This window comes from Mustela erminea, chromosome 1 (genome assembly GCF_009829155.1).
Source record: "Mustela erminea isolate mMusErm1 chromosome 1, mMusErm1.Pri, whole genome shotgun sequence".
Lineage (NCBI taxonomy): Eukaryota > Metazoa > Chordata > Mammalia > Carnivora > Mustelidae > Mustela > Mustela erminea.
This window is the reverse complement of record NC_045614.1, coordinates 192,455,387-192,469,752: the sequence shown is the minus strand read 5'-3', so window position 1 is coordinate 192,469,752 and position 14,366 is coordinate 192,455,387. Positions and strand designations below refer to the sequence as shown.

Sequence of the window (14,366 nt, the reverse complement as noted above, 5' to 3'; positions counted from 1 at the left end):
GAACCCTATTTCCCAATAGAATAGGCCTCTACTAGTAATTGGTGATGTGTTTAATTTGTTTGTAGTATCCATAATATATGTATTGTATGAATAGATAATCAGATATTAATACTGCATTGAATTGACATTAAATTTTAGTATGAAAATCTTTGTAATATCAGGTTATAGTATTAAAATGAAATGCATAGAGCAACAATTAGTTCTGGTTCAATTATTTAGTAGCAAATTATCTTCAATTATTATGAATAAATGTATATGGTTCTTGCATTATTAATATATGAGCCACGAGTTCTGCATTCAGCTTTCCATTGTTGTTCCTTGTTTCCCATCCATTTTGTTCAGCTTGTAGTCCCATTTCCAGTGCTACCTGAGCTCCCAATTTTTTAAAAATTTCCCTTAAGCTATTTTATATTAAAAGGTTTTCCTAATGGTTGAAAATGGAACTGTTTTGTACAAGTACCTTTAGAAAAGACCGTATAATAGTCAAGTGCCGTGATTTCTGAAACCTAAAGAGATTGGTGGAAGATATGAATAAAGATTATTTTGGATTTTCTATTATCTAAAAGCCCTAGAAATTTAATTGTAAGATCAATTGTTTCCACTTAAAGCCAAGTCTGCTTATGGGGCTATATTTGGTTCCAACATCTCATTGTAGAAGCTTCTGACTGAGATCACACTCTGTATCTTCGCACAGTGATTTCTCAGGACACTCCACTGAGATAGGTGCTAATTTCTATCCTTCTTTATTTCCTACAAGTGGAATTAGAGTGAGAATGTTCAACCAGCTATTTTTTTTTCTTTTAAATTAACTTTTAGCACTTTGAACATTCTTGGAAATGAAGGAAATGCATCCCCCTAGATCAGGGAGTTGTGCCGACTTACAAGGCTGTAGTTTTGGTCTTCATTTTGTTACAGGTTCTGTTAAGGATTAGTGCCAGGGGAGATGTCCATTGACAATGAAAATATCCTTTAAGGAAGAGGAGGAATGAGTACTACTAAACTTATCCGAGTAGTCGTGTTTTGAAACAAAAGAAAGGAATTTTGAGAAAAATGGGATTAAGTTGCACACAAAATGGATATGATACACAGTGTGTGGGGGTTCAGGCAGCAGCAAGCTTACCTTGCAAAAAGAAGGTGTTTGGGAGGGATGCTGAGAAACTTGCAGTGTCTGTGTCTTACCTCTTTTTGTCTTCACCACAGAACTGAACCAGAGGCTTTGCATAGAGTAGGTGTTCAGTAAAGTCTTGCTGAATGAACAAAAGCATGGGCCCAGGTTTATTCTGAAAGAAAATTTACAATCGTAGGACATGGTGTCTCCTGCAAGCTCTTAATTCCAACCCCCATCTCTGCCAGCCTTCTAGAAAGTGCATGATCCTGAAAAGAAGATGTGGTCCTGTCATTCTTTTAGCTAAATCACCTTCAGTGGCTCCCAGTTGTCCACAGGAATCAATCCAAATGTCACAGCCTGACATGCAAAAGCCCTTGCCTGAGACTCCAGCTTCATCTCCTACCCCCGCCCCCACTTCCCTACACCCCATCCACCCAGGTAAATCAAGGCACTGACTTGCATTCTCTTTCTGTTTTGCTCATGTATGCTGTTCCAGCTTTCCCACTCTTAAAGTACCTGGCTGGTCACTACCCTTGTTTTAGTATCAGTTCAAAGCTCCCCTCTTCTGAGAAGCTCTCCCTGAAACCTTACCTCCTACAGGCCTGTTGTCTCTGTGTCTTGCTAGGGCTCCCAGCTTCTAGTGGGGCTTCCGGTCTCCCTGGACTACTCTCTAAATAACCTGGGTCTTTTTCACCTTAAAATTCACGGCTCTCAGCAGTATAATTCCAGGCACACAGTAGAAGCTCAAACACCTTGGAGGAAAAAAGGGAGCTTGGGAAAGGGAGAGAAAACAGAAAGAATGATGAGAAGGAAGGGGAAGGGAGAGAGGAAAAATTAAAAAAACAAACTACTATTGGTTCAAACCACTTTTCTAGGCTCTTCAAGCCAGAAATGAGCTCTAAATAGAACACAGTGTTCAACATTAAAAAAAAAAAAATCTATTAAACAGAAAACACACATTTTAAAGAATTAGCTTTTATATTTTGTAACTTGTTCATAAGACTTAAATGGCAGTAATTTTGATACAATTCCTCTTGAGTGGTTGCGTGCTTTAAAAAACAAAAGCAATAATTTTCTTATGATAGCCTGCACTTGGAAATCAAAGAGAGCAGAATCATTTCCCAGTTTATTAGACGCCCATGTTAAGAGATGAAAAAACAATTCAGAAATAACTGGGTTCGCACTCTAAAATATTTCCTTTAAATACCAAGGAAAAAGTCAATTATTTTGCAGTTCTTGATGTGTTTTGAGGTCATGAGATCAGTCTATTTTACTTCCTCTTTAACACGGGCTGGAGGCTCTTAACTATTTATGGATTTCACTGATCAGCAGGCTTGGCGAAACGGAGTAGCTCCGGATTTTAATGCAAGTGGGGTTTTCTCAAAACAGGGACGCATTTAGAGAGGACTTTGGATATGTTTGAATGTCGTGCTTTATGATATGTAAATATGATGTCATTTTGAGACAGACAAATACAAAAAGCTAGTCATACTAATTGTAAAATCTAACACCGCAGTATACATTCTTAAGGGAAAAAAAAAGAGAGAGAGAGAGAGATGGTGCTGGCCATGGGGAAAGGTCTCGCACGAAACACCGGAAACTGGCAAAGACCATCAGTGCATGATCCATTTGCTCTTCACACACACTCCCGCCCCTTTCCAAACTGCCCAGGTTATCAAGGACCTCAACAAAACAAATAAATACACTGTATGAGCAAAGCAGAGAGGATTGCTGTTTGATGTTAAATGTGCCAGTAAAATTAATAGTCCTTGGATGGATGGTTCGTACAGGACAGTCTTGCTTTGGTTGTAACAATGTTCTTCACCCCTTTGCAACCTCTCTACTTCCAAACATTGAGGCTGGTGGCCCGGAAATCTGCCTAGCTCTCAGATCAAGAAACCCTGCCCAAATCCAGCCAGCCCAAGGCCATTCAGTGCAGAACAGTTAGAGGCAGAACGGGGGAAGCCAGTCCCTGGATTCCCAGTGGGTCAGACCACTAGACCACATTGCACCATAGGAGCAAAGACAAACACGAAGGTTGTTGGAGGGCACCCTCTGTTTGTTTATGATGTGTTCAGCCTTTCTGAAGCCGTGGTGTCCTCATTTCTTTTTCCTGTTTGCAACTTGTAAGCATTTCTCTCTTCCTTTTCCCCTACTTAACCTATTTCTATGATCACTTTCATTCTTCTGTTTGAAATGGACTCTAGGAGCAACTGAAGGAAAAAATAGCATAAAATAACATGTTCGGGTTGTCTGGATGTTTCTACCAGGGTACTGATACATACCTTCCTACAGAGAATATTAAGGAAGTGCATCAGTACCAAAGACTATTTTTCAAAAAGATATAAGGTATTTTGAGTTTAAAGTGACCTCTGACTCTCCCCACACTTTTTTTTTTTTAAGATTTTATTTATTTATTTGACACAGATGGGGGGGGGAGCACACGCCCAGGGAGAAGTAGGCAGAGGGAGAGGCAGGCAAAAGGAGAGGGAGAAGTGGGCTCCCTAGTGGGGCTCGATCTCAGGACCCTGGGACCATGACCCGAGCTGAAGGCAGACTGAGCCACCCAGGTGTCCCCTTTCCCTACACGTTTTAAGTCAAAGAAATTTGAGCCATACAGAAGGGATGGAAGTTAGATCATCCATGGATCCTGTTCCTTTTAACCCAAACACAATGGTGAATTTGCCCAGACTCACAATGTTGTAAATGAAACCATTTATTTTGAAAGCATCTATTTAAATACACAGGGTGTGTCAAGAATCACAAAAGAAAGATAGATCCTCTGTCAATTTGCAGCTCTAAAAAACATGACCAATTAGACAAAGCTGAAAAGCCTAGAAATAACGTAGGAAAGAAAAAATTAACACATCATGATTGCTAACACTTGAGGGAAAGCAGTCTTGTTTTAGAGGAGGTCAAAAAGGTAGACAAATTGCTACTGAACTTGGAAAGCGATCCCGAAGCATCCAGGAGATTTTAAGCTTAGAGACACTGGTTTTATTTATATCTAATTTTATCTGACTTTATTCCTTGATATAGGAATTATAGGTTCAACCTAACACTATAATTAAAAGCCATGGTCAGGTCAGTATTTGGCTCACAAATGTAATGAATATATAATATTTCTATCAGAAATCAAAAACATTCTTGTAAAGGCAAAATTGTTTTTTCTAGTCTGTAAGTTTTATAGCATTTTTCTAATTCTCTCTTGGCTTCTATTTCTCTGGATTTCAAAATTTGTTTCTCTCGCCTTGAACCCAAGAGGGCACGAGGAGGGCTGCTCGGTCATCGGAATATCCATGTGGTCACCATGACAAACTGGTTCTACAACCGATAAAGCCAGACCCCTAGGTCTTTGCCCTTGTGCGTCTGTAACCTACGGCTAGTGACTTCAGCCTGGGCTCAGTGGCAGCAGACAGCCACAGTGACCTCTTATGAGTAACCTGGCTGGGAGCCCTGACCCAAGGGTGGGGCTGGAGCCTTTCAGTCATGCCCATTGCCTAATCCTTCTGACTCCAGCAGAACCTAAAAGGAGCAGGGATGACTCTTACATCAAGAAGGGGTATGGAAGCAAGAGGAGGGAAGATGGCCAAGTAGCCCTAGAGTGGTAGAGGTTCCTGGCCTCCATGTCTTCCCTCTTGGACAGGCAAGACACTTTAGCTGTCATAGATGGTTAAAGATAATAAGACCTTTGGAACTGGGAACTAATAGCCAGATTATTCATTTGTCTAAGAGAAAACAATTGAATTAAGAGCTAAACCACTCCCAGTTTCCTCTCCTGAGAGGAAAGAGACTCTCAGGATTCCTAGGAATGGAGAGAAGAATGAAGTGCTATGGTTGGTGAAAGATACTGGGAAGCCGGGGCTCCTTGTGATATGACCCAGCTTTTATCAAATCATCAACCTACCTCATTGTAGTGGGCTGAGAAGAGAGAGGTGAGCAGTCTGCTGGCTTATTAATGCCCATGAGAGCTGTGGGCTTCATTTTATTTTGTTTTCCTGATTTCCCTCTAAAATATTTTCCAATTTGGCTCTTTGATGGTCCTGTCTTCTCCTGGAGAGAAGTCCCACAACTGCATATTAAAGAAATCTCGTGAAACCTTGCTACCCTAGAATATTCTTTTGTGTCCTGATGTCCTTGGTGCTTGGACTCCGGGTAACTACACAGTTATGAGCAGAAAGTCCCCCATTCAAATTATCCTGGTCATGGCCCTCCAGAATGGACACTCCTGGAAGAACCGGACAGTAGAGCTCTGAGTCTTCAGTAGGAATGAGGGGAAAGAGAGAAGCTGCACTGCTGCGCTAACAGAATTCCTCCAAAGCTCACTTCCTGGTGGCTTCCAATGGTCCTGCATCATATTTTCTGTTGTAGCTCCCCAGCCCAACTCCTTGATTTCTCATATTGTTTGGAGGAACCTAGCGCTATACCAAATAAAAGAGGAGGAGGAAAATTCATTCATTCCTCCCCCGAATCAAAAGCCTAAAGAAGGAAGAAGCCTTTCCAAGTCGGTAGCCTCTCTCCCCTTCTCCCTTCTCTTCCACTGCTGGCTGTCTGGGTGGGCAGGATGGGCGGGGCTTCAGCTCCAGTCCCAAAGTCTGAATTGGAGCAACTGGGACTTTTCCATTTCCTCCCTAGAATCTTAGGGCACGAAGAATGCTCAGAGACCGATGAACAGCGAGATTGATTCATTCATTTACTCATTCATCCGCGAAAGAGGCATCTCTTCAGGGCTTGCTTTGCAGTAGGCACTGTACGAGGGTTAAAAGTGCAAAGATGAAAAAATATCAGTTCTTGCCCTGGAGAAGCTCATGGTCCAGTGACAGAGACAGACATGGAAACACACTTTGGGTGTGACTCATGACTCACAAACAGAGGTGTACGTGCCATAAGTATCGTGTGTCTTTTTTTTTTTTTTTTAAAGGAGATTAAGTGCTGCTCTGAACTGTCCCCCTGCAGGGCATCTGAGAAGCTCAATCTCAGTCATTATGAAGGATCCCTTCCTGTTTTAACCCTATGTCCTGCAAAGCTCCTGTGCTTTTTCACAGCCGAGAGCATGTGAGGAGATGCCTGCTGACTTGGGTCCATGCAGGCTATAGCTGGATGCTCATGGTCCAAGCCTGGCTGGTTGCTCGAGGTCTAGAAGCCCCACTACTTCCATGGTACAGATGTGCTACTGGATCCTTGAGGATCTGGGAGCTAGACACCAAAGAGCATCTTCTGACATAGGTAGATAGCCACCCCCCCACACAACCAACTTCCCCCTTACCTTTCTAGCCCTAATCCCCTGGAACCGCTGTGGTCCTACTACCTTGCAGGGGCCCTGCTAGGGTCATGTGGCCCACAGGACCTAACCCACCTTGCTCTCTTTCTTGCCTGGGAGCTTAATCCTCTCTGTCTCCCTGTTCTGTATTTTCTCCACCTCCAACCTCACAGAATCTGGTCCAGGAGATGACATGTACAAGGCACAAATATGAAGTAAGTTCTTAGAGATGATTCTGCCTCTCAGCCCCAAGAATGAATGTCTCCTCAACTGTTGTACTTGGTGGCTCATGGCCTCATCCTAGTCCCCGCCCAGTATCAGAATATAGGCTTGAGTCAGTGATGCAGGAAGGAAGCAGCTACTTGGGGGGAATTTGGGACTCAGCGAAGTTGATGTTTCCTCTGGGTCATGGGGTCTGGAGGAGTCTTATAATCAGCAAGGGCATGAGGGATGGTATCCAGGGCCCAACAAGCAGAATGTAGAAAATAAACAGAGATGAAAGAGTCCGGGTGTTCCAGCAAAGGTGAAAATCCTTCTGTGCTGTGCCGTGTGTGTGTGTGTGTGTGTGTGTGTGTGTGTGTGTGTGTGGCAGGGGGCAGGGAGGTGATATTGGGGGTGATGACAAGACTTGAGGCTAGAAAAAAGGTTGTGACCAAACTCCTATAGTAAGTAAGGGGGTTTTCCAGGTGAGTTTCTAAAGTAAACAGTTTAAGGTCATAGCCTACACCACAGTACAAGGAGAATCCATGAACCTTGGAATCTCTTGGATGTAGCTTGAAATCCCAGCTCCATTGTTCTCTTGCCATATGGCTCTGGGCAAGGTAGGTAGCCTCTCTGTGCCTCAATGTCTATGACCTGTAAAATTGGCATAGATGATGGTCACACCCACTTCTGAGATTTTGTGAGTCTTGAATGAGACAACATATGTAAAGCGTGGTCCTGACAGCAGTATTGGATACCTGTTAGCCTGGTAATGTTACACTTGTAAAATTATTTTTATGTCACTATCCCCACAGCAGCACGGAGAGGCAGGTCTGACATGCATTACTGTACCATCGTGCAGCTGACAGAGGCATCCAGGGATCAGAACTGGAAGTGCTTATTGGACCAAACATACTGGCATTTGGAAGATTTAATGTGACCTTACAGATGATACTGGCCACAAAGTTGGAAACAGCCGCCCATCGGGAGTAGCGGGCCGGGGCTGAGGGGCGATGATCTCACCGGCGTGAAGGCAGGGCCTGGCACCCAGACACTACCCAAGTCATTTTGTTTTGAGATGCCCCAAAAGAACATGACACAGATAAAAATGAGCCATCGGAAAAGAGAAGGCAGCATATTCGTTTCCAAGTTCTGTTGTAACAAAGTACACAAAGCAGGTGATTTAAAACAATAGAAATGTATTATCTCACAGTTCTGCAGGCTGGAAGTCCAAAGGCAAGTCGTCAAGAGAGCGGGGCTTCCTCGCGTCTCCCTAGCTTCCGGTGGGCGACACCAATTCTTGGGGGTAGCTTGGATGGCCCTGTTGTCTCACGCTGTTCTCCTGTGTGTCTGTCTCCATGTCCCTTTCCTTCTTCTTGCAAGGACCCTGGTCGTATAGGTTCAGGTCACCCTGCTTCATATGACCTCACCTTAACTTCTTCCATTTTAGCCACGTCTGCAAAGACGATTTCCAAATAAGATCATGTTCACAGATGTGAGGGGAGTGTGGAGGGTGCAGTTAGGACTCCAACATATCTTTTGGGGGGGACCTAATTCAACTTGCGAGTGTCATTATGGAAAGTGCAATGGCCTGTGAGCCGTGGGTGTGGTCAGTTTTGTCTCAGGGGTCAGGTGTACATTGGTGAAATAGAGGAGGGGCTCTAAAATGCTATGATTGTCTGAGCCTCTCTTGATTCTAAAAATGAAATCCATCTAGAGGCAAAAACTGAAGCAACTAATTGAAACCATGTGTTCAAATCAAAACTGCCATTTGAGGAACTAGGGATTACATAACTAATAACCTCAGCCCTCACTGACCCTGGCCACATCAGGAAGCAGTGCTTATGAAAGAATGCACTTTGTTTGAACAATTTCTTCAGTCGGGCAGAGGATAGATTTTCTTGTGTAACTGGCATTTCCCACCCCTCCCTCAAAATGTGCTTTGATAAATATATTTGAAAGAAACAACATGAAGTATAAGAAAGTTCTTTTACTCTCTAAATATAATCTTCCTATACCATGGCTTGAGCTGTGAGGAGGGAAACAAAGTTAGTATTAGAAATGATCCCCGGGGCACCTGGGTGGCTCATTCAGTTAAGCCTCTGCCTTTGGCTCAGGTCATGATCCCAGGGTCCTGGGATGGAGCCCCACATTGGACTCCCTACTCAGCGGGGTGTCTGCTTCTCCCTCTCCCTGCTCGTGTATGTGCTGTCTCTCTCTCCCTCTCAAACAAATAAATAAATTCTTTGGAATTTATTTGGAATTTATTGGAAAAAAAAAATGCCCCCTAAGGCTAATTGTGAAACAAAGATGGGCACTGAAGACTTTCCATTCATCTTCTACAGCTGCCCCCGACTTTCCTGGACTCTCACCGCTGCTTACAGTAACACTTTTTTTTTTTTTTTTGCCATACAACTATTGTATGGGTCATGTGTATAGTGTGATTGTGTCTTCAGCACATGTCGCATTGTAATGTAATCTTGCCTGTTGCTGTCCAGCCAGCCATTCCCATATCATATTCTCTCATCCCTACCTATTTTATGATTTGATTGTATCTGGGAATAAGGGCCACCTGCTAGGAGCCCATCCTGGGTTGTCCAAAGGTAGCCCTTTGACACTTACCCTGTGTTCCTGAAAAGGACACAGAAGTTTGGTAGGATCTTAAAAGGTAGTTCAAACGGGAAGAGAAGTCTTTCAAATTCTCGTGGAGGCTAAAGAACATAGCATATATTTGGAGGAAACTGATCTATTTCATTAGTGATCTAGTCTCAGATGAGCCTAGAAGAGGCACGCTGGGCCCCAGTTGTGAAAGGGCTTTGCCTGCAAGACAGAATGCTGGAATTTATTTTGTAGGCAGGAAGGATCCCATGAAAGTTTGGGGGAAGGTGGTTAACAGAGCAATGTTTTCAGAAGCTATCCCTTTATCCACACACCAGGTGGGCTGCTCCAGCAGAATCTGCATTTGCAGAGCCCAGCTGTGAAGTCATAACAAAAGTCAGAGCAAGGGGTAACTCCAATCTGCACCAAGTTAGTGATGTTGGCAGAGAACGGAAGGTATAGATCCAAGAGACAGGGCAGACCAAGAAGCAAGTGGTCATTGGCATGAAAGTGGGGCTTCTAGTCCCAGCAGATAGAGGGATGATGTGAGCTCATGAACGTGTGAGAAGGACCGTGTTCTATTTTGGACGTGTTGAGTTTGAGGTGACTTCAGGACAACCCAGTGAAGATGTTCGCTGGGAAGCATGAGGTCACTATCTCTGCTCTGACTTGATTATAAAGAAGGCTCCCAAGGGCACAGACTATGGCTCTGTGTCCATTGCTGAATTCACACGCCCTGCCCTGTGTTTACGGAACACATAGTGGCTTCTCAGGAAACCCAGGTTAAGGTCTTTACACAAACTTTTCATCAAACACACAACTGAGTCATTTGCAGCCCTACCTCTCTCTGCAGCCGGGGCTGTGAGAAAAATTGTAGTTCTAACATTTTTAGCGTTGCGACTCTTAAAGAGGACATTCTTCTAAAATCAGCTTTTTACTGGGGTGTGAAAAGTGATGCAGGAATAGCCTGAAGTCACGTGTTCCCTATTTCTAAGAAATGGGAGTAGATCTCAGAAGCCTGAACTTTCAGATGACTTGTTTCATCATGCTACTTATTTTTTTTTTTCTTTGCTAGTTGATATATTAACATGATACATGGCAGTGGTTCCAAGGATCCCATCTGAGAAGAATGACCAGAAAAAGTCTTTTTTTTTAACCCATCAAATGGTGGTGGGAGGTTGGGGTGGGGGGGAGAGAAGTGTTGGTTAGATGCCAAAAGCAATCGTGTGTTTTAGATATGCCCTTGGTTAGTATGCTCATAAAAGTAATTTACAGGGGGAAAGTTGACATGGGGCCACTTGGTGTCCTTATAAGCAGTGCCTTCTGACTTCAGTTGAGAGAGACAAAAATATGAATAGGGCAGAGGTAAAGAAACAACATGACATGCTGACACGTGGCTGTGGAATGCCGAAATCAGTTCTCTTGCCCCATTTGAGAAGGGAAGTTCATTTGCTTTTCCATCGACTCACGCAGGGTGGAATCTGAGAAGGGATTCTGCACCCGAAGCCAGGACGCTTGGGTTCAAGTTTTGATCGTAACCGGATCAAAAGAGAAGTTCTGCTTTTAACCTTGGGTGACTCCCATCACCTTCTGCACGCTGGCATTAGACTATCATCTTGCCTCCTTCACACATCACCTTCTCTATCCCGAGAAGCAATCTTCATTAAGCAATCACTCGCGAGGTAGATAAAATACCTCTGTATTTTTGGGCGTTGTATATTTCCTACTGAGGGAAGTGCCTCTTCTTGGGACCACTAATGAAAATTATAAGTGCCTGGCTCATTTGTGTCAAGATGATACGAGTAAACTGAAGGTCACTTTCGGCATACTTTACCATGCCTCCTAGGCACTGCCGATAAGAAAAAGACAAAAGGGCAAAGACAAAATTAACTTTTAATTTCCCGTCCAAGCTACAACTAATAGAAACTGAGAGATGGGTAGACTCTCTTCTAACATTCAAGGGAGAATTCTATATTAAATCTCTTATCTGATTTAACTATCAGAGATAACCAAGCATGCACCTATTTAAATCTGTATTTATAGTTAGGTAAGGTCCCAAGTTCTGAGCTCCAATAAATTTTAGTGACACATTTTCATATCTAGTATCAGTCCAAAAATCTTTCAGCCCTAAATTAGATGAATAAATAAACAAATCAGATACATTAATTTTCTCTTTGGAGCAGTTTTCTTTCCAAGCAATCACTAAAGTTATTTACATGCTGCTGTAAGATATTACTTAACATAATGAGTAATTTTCTCACCCTCCAAGATATTAGCCACAGAACCTGCTTCAGTATTTTTTTTTAATTCTCTAGCATCACCAGGAATATTAGTAAAGAACATGAATTTTTTTTTTTTTTGGTATCTGATTTATTTCATGAAATTGGATCAGTAATTATGACTGGTAAAGCATTAGCCATAGAAGCCACCAAACATAGTATGTTGATAATATACGTGAACTATGAGAAATGAATTAATTTTACAGACTACTCCACTCATGAATGAACTATGACGCTTAAAGTGAAATGACTAGCACTTTCAAACAATAGATTTCAAAACAATTTTGTCTAAGCTTTTCTTATATAAACTTTTCTTCTTTGTGAAGCATATCTTAATTCCACCATTTTTATGATTGTAAGCAAGGCACACCGTTGGCCTCAAAAAAAGGCCAATTTAATAAAAAACTTTAAATATATAAAAATAAATGATCACTTTGTTGCTTTACAAATCTATTCTTTATTAAGTACAATACTCGATCATACTTAAGTCTAATGTATTTTCTATAACAATGATTGCTCAGAAGCCTATTTGTTGTATGAAACATGTTTTAGCCCTGCTATAACTTTTTCAGTATTCAGGATTCCTACTGAACAGCAATGCACCATTCAGGAAAAATGTACAATACCAGCTTTAGATTTGACAAGTTCTGAAACTGACGAAGGAATAAGCATTCCTCCAAAATGACAATATTCGAAAGCTACATAATAATTCCATTTGATCCTAGGTCGATACAGTTCAGGAATTCCCAATGAAACAAAAACTCCAAGGGAAAATAATAACCTGGAAGTCTGTAGCAGGTAGTATACATAGTACATAAGATCTGAATATCCATTTCAATCTTCTAACTTCTCTTTTGAAGAGAGAAGATTAAATGTTCTCTTAGAAGTCCTGTATTTAGTCTTAAACAGTGGAAATGGAGGTGATATTTAAATTGAGAGCTATAGGAGGAATTAAAAGTACTTTCATTTAAAGTCTAAACAGGAAGCATGGAGTTTTAAAAAATGTTGTTTTAAAAAATGTTTTTAGTGGTATCAGTCACAGTCCAGGGTAGAAAATAACAAATAAGCAAAAAGAGTAAAATAAATGTCATTCATAATTCTAAAATTACTAATATACATATAATCTGCTATAAATTGAATTGTGTCTCCCAAATTCAAATTTTTTTTAAATTTTTTTAAAAGATTTTATTTATTTATTTGACAGACAGAGATCACAAGTAGGCAGAGAAGCAAGCAGAGAGAGCGGAGGAAGCAAATCCCCCGCTGAGCAGAGAGCCCGATGCAGGGCTCAATCCCAGGACCCTGGGATCATGACCTGAGCTGAAGGCAGAGGCTTTAACGCCCTGAGCCACCCAGGCACCCCCCAAATTCAAATGTTAAAGGCCTAGCCCCTAGTACTTGAGAATGTTCCCTTATTTGAGATAGTCCTTACAGAGATGATTGGGTTAAAGTGAGGGTATTTGAGTGGGTTCTAATCCACCATGACTGGTGTCCTTTTGAGAAGGGGAAATTTGAACCCTGTGACCTACCATATATAAAAGCAAGGCAACGTGAGGAGACATAGAGGGAAGGCACCACCTACAAGAGAGGCCTGGAACAGATCCTTCCCTCCAGACTTCACAAGGAACCGATCTTGCTGACACCTTGATTTTGGACCTCTAGGCTCCAGAACTGTGAGACCGTAAACTTCAGCCATTTAAGCCTCTGGTCTGTGGCACTTTGTTATGGCAGTCCTAGCAAACTAATACACTCTTCTTCTTCTTTCTAAGCACGTATATCTCACAGACACACACACACACACACACACAGAGGCATATGTATAAATATTTTTAAATTTATATCATAAAATTTGTATACTGTTTTGTAACTTTTTTCCCTCTTTACAGATAAGAACATCTCCCTAAGTCTTAAGATATACCCGTAACAGTGATGTTGCTGCCACTGCTGCTGATGAAAAAGTTAACACTGAATAAGTGTTTATTAGGTACCAGGCACTGTTTTAAGTACTTTATGTCTACAATTCTAATCCTTATGGTTTCCAGAAGAATATCGTTTTTAATGACTACATAGTATTGCATTCCATTATACAGACATATCAAAATATTTGAAGTATATCTTATTATTAAATATTTAGATTTATTCCATTTTGTGGTTTAAATAATATCTCTGCCATAAACATCTTTATACTATAGTCTAGATGCATATATATTACCTTCTTGGGATGAGGGTCTGTGAACTTATAAAACTTAAAGGTTACTTAGCAAAATGTATACATTTATATAATACATATTTTATTTTAAAATATATATAAACATAATATGTGTATGTATAAATGTGTGTATGTGTGTGTATGTGTATGTGGACAGAGAGAGACAGACAGACAGAGTGGGAAAGAGAGACATTATCTTCTAGGATAGTCATGTGAATTTGACCAATTTTTATCCCCTCAGAAATAAAGGAAGTATCTATTTTCCTTGGCCTTTTTATTTCTTAAAGCCCAGCCTAGTTATAGGCAAACATTGATATGTTACTGTCATAATTTTCGTGTTCTTAACTTCTAAAACCTTGAACTTTGGGAATCTGTGCTTTAGGCCATTCTATTTTATTTTTCTGAATGTCTTGTTTATTTATTTGTAACCTGAAGTCATAGTAACAGTCTTTCTGGATTACTTTTACAATTTTTCAATTTCCCAATGTCTTCTCCAGTTTGAGAATTAACATCAGCCATTCCTTGTTTGGTCACCTCTAACCCACAATGCTTCTTATCCATTCTAGGGTCATATTTCTGACAACCTCAATCAGACAGACCACAAATATAAACCAAGAAATACAATATAAGGGTCCTTAAAATGAAGGAAAATCATGAAGTCATGAAGGAAAAGTCCTCAAGTTCATGGATAGTACTCCAAAAGAGACCCTT

At 41.3% G+C, this 14,366-nt stretch overlaps 1 long non-coding RNA gene across 2 annotated transcripts; it reads right to left on the bottom strand.

Annotated features, from left to right (window-relative positions):
• Positions 1-290: 290 nt before the first annotated feature.
• Positions 291-7,939, bottom strand: LOC116567289. 2 transcript variants are annotated; one of them, XR_004276184.1, is made up of 3 exons: positions 7,781-7,939; positions 1,700-1,879; positions 291-1,280 (listed from the first exon to the last, which is right to left on the bottom strand). It is a non-coding gene; the product is annotated as an uncharacterized LOC116567289 (long non-coding RNA). The 2 variants fall into 2 exon arrangements; XR_004276183.1 differs by lacking the exon at positions 7,781-7,939 and adding an exon at positions 5,016-5,792.
• Positions 7,940-14,366: the final 6,427 nt, after the last annotated feature.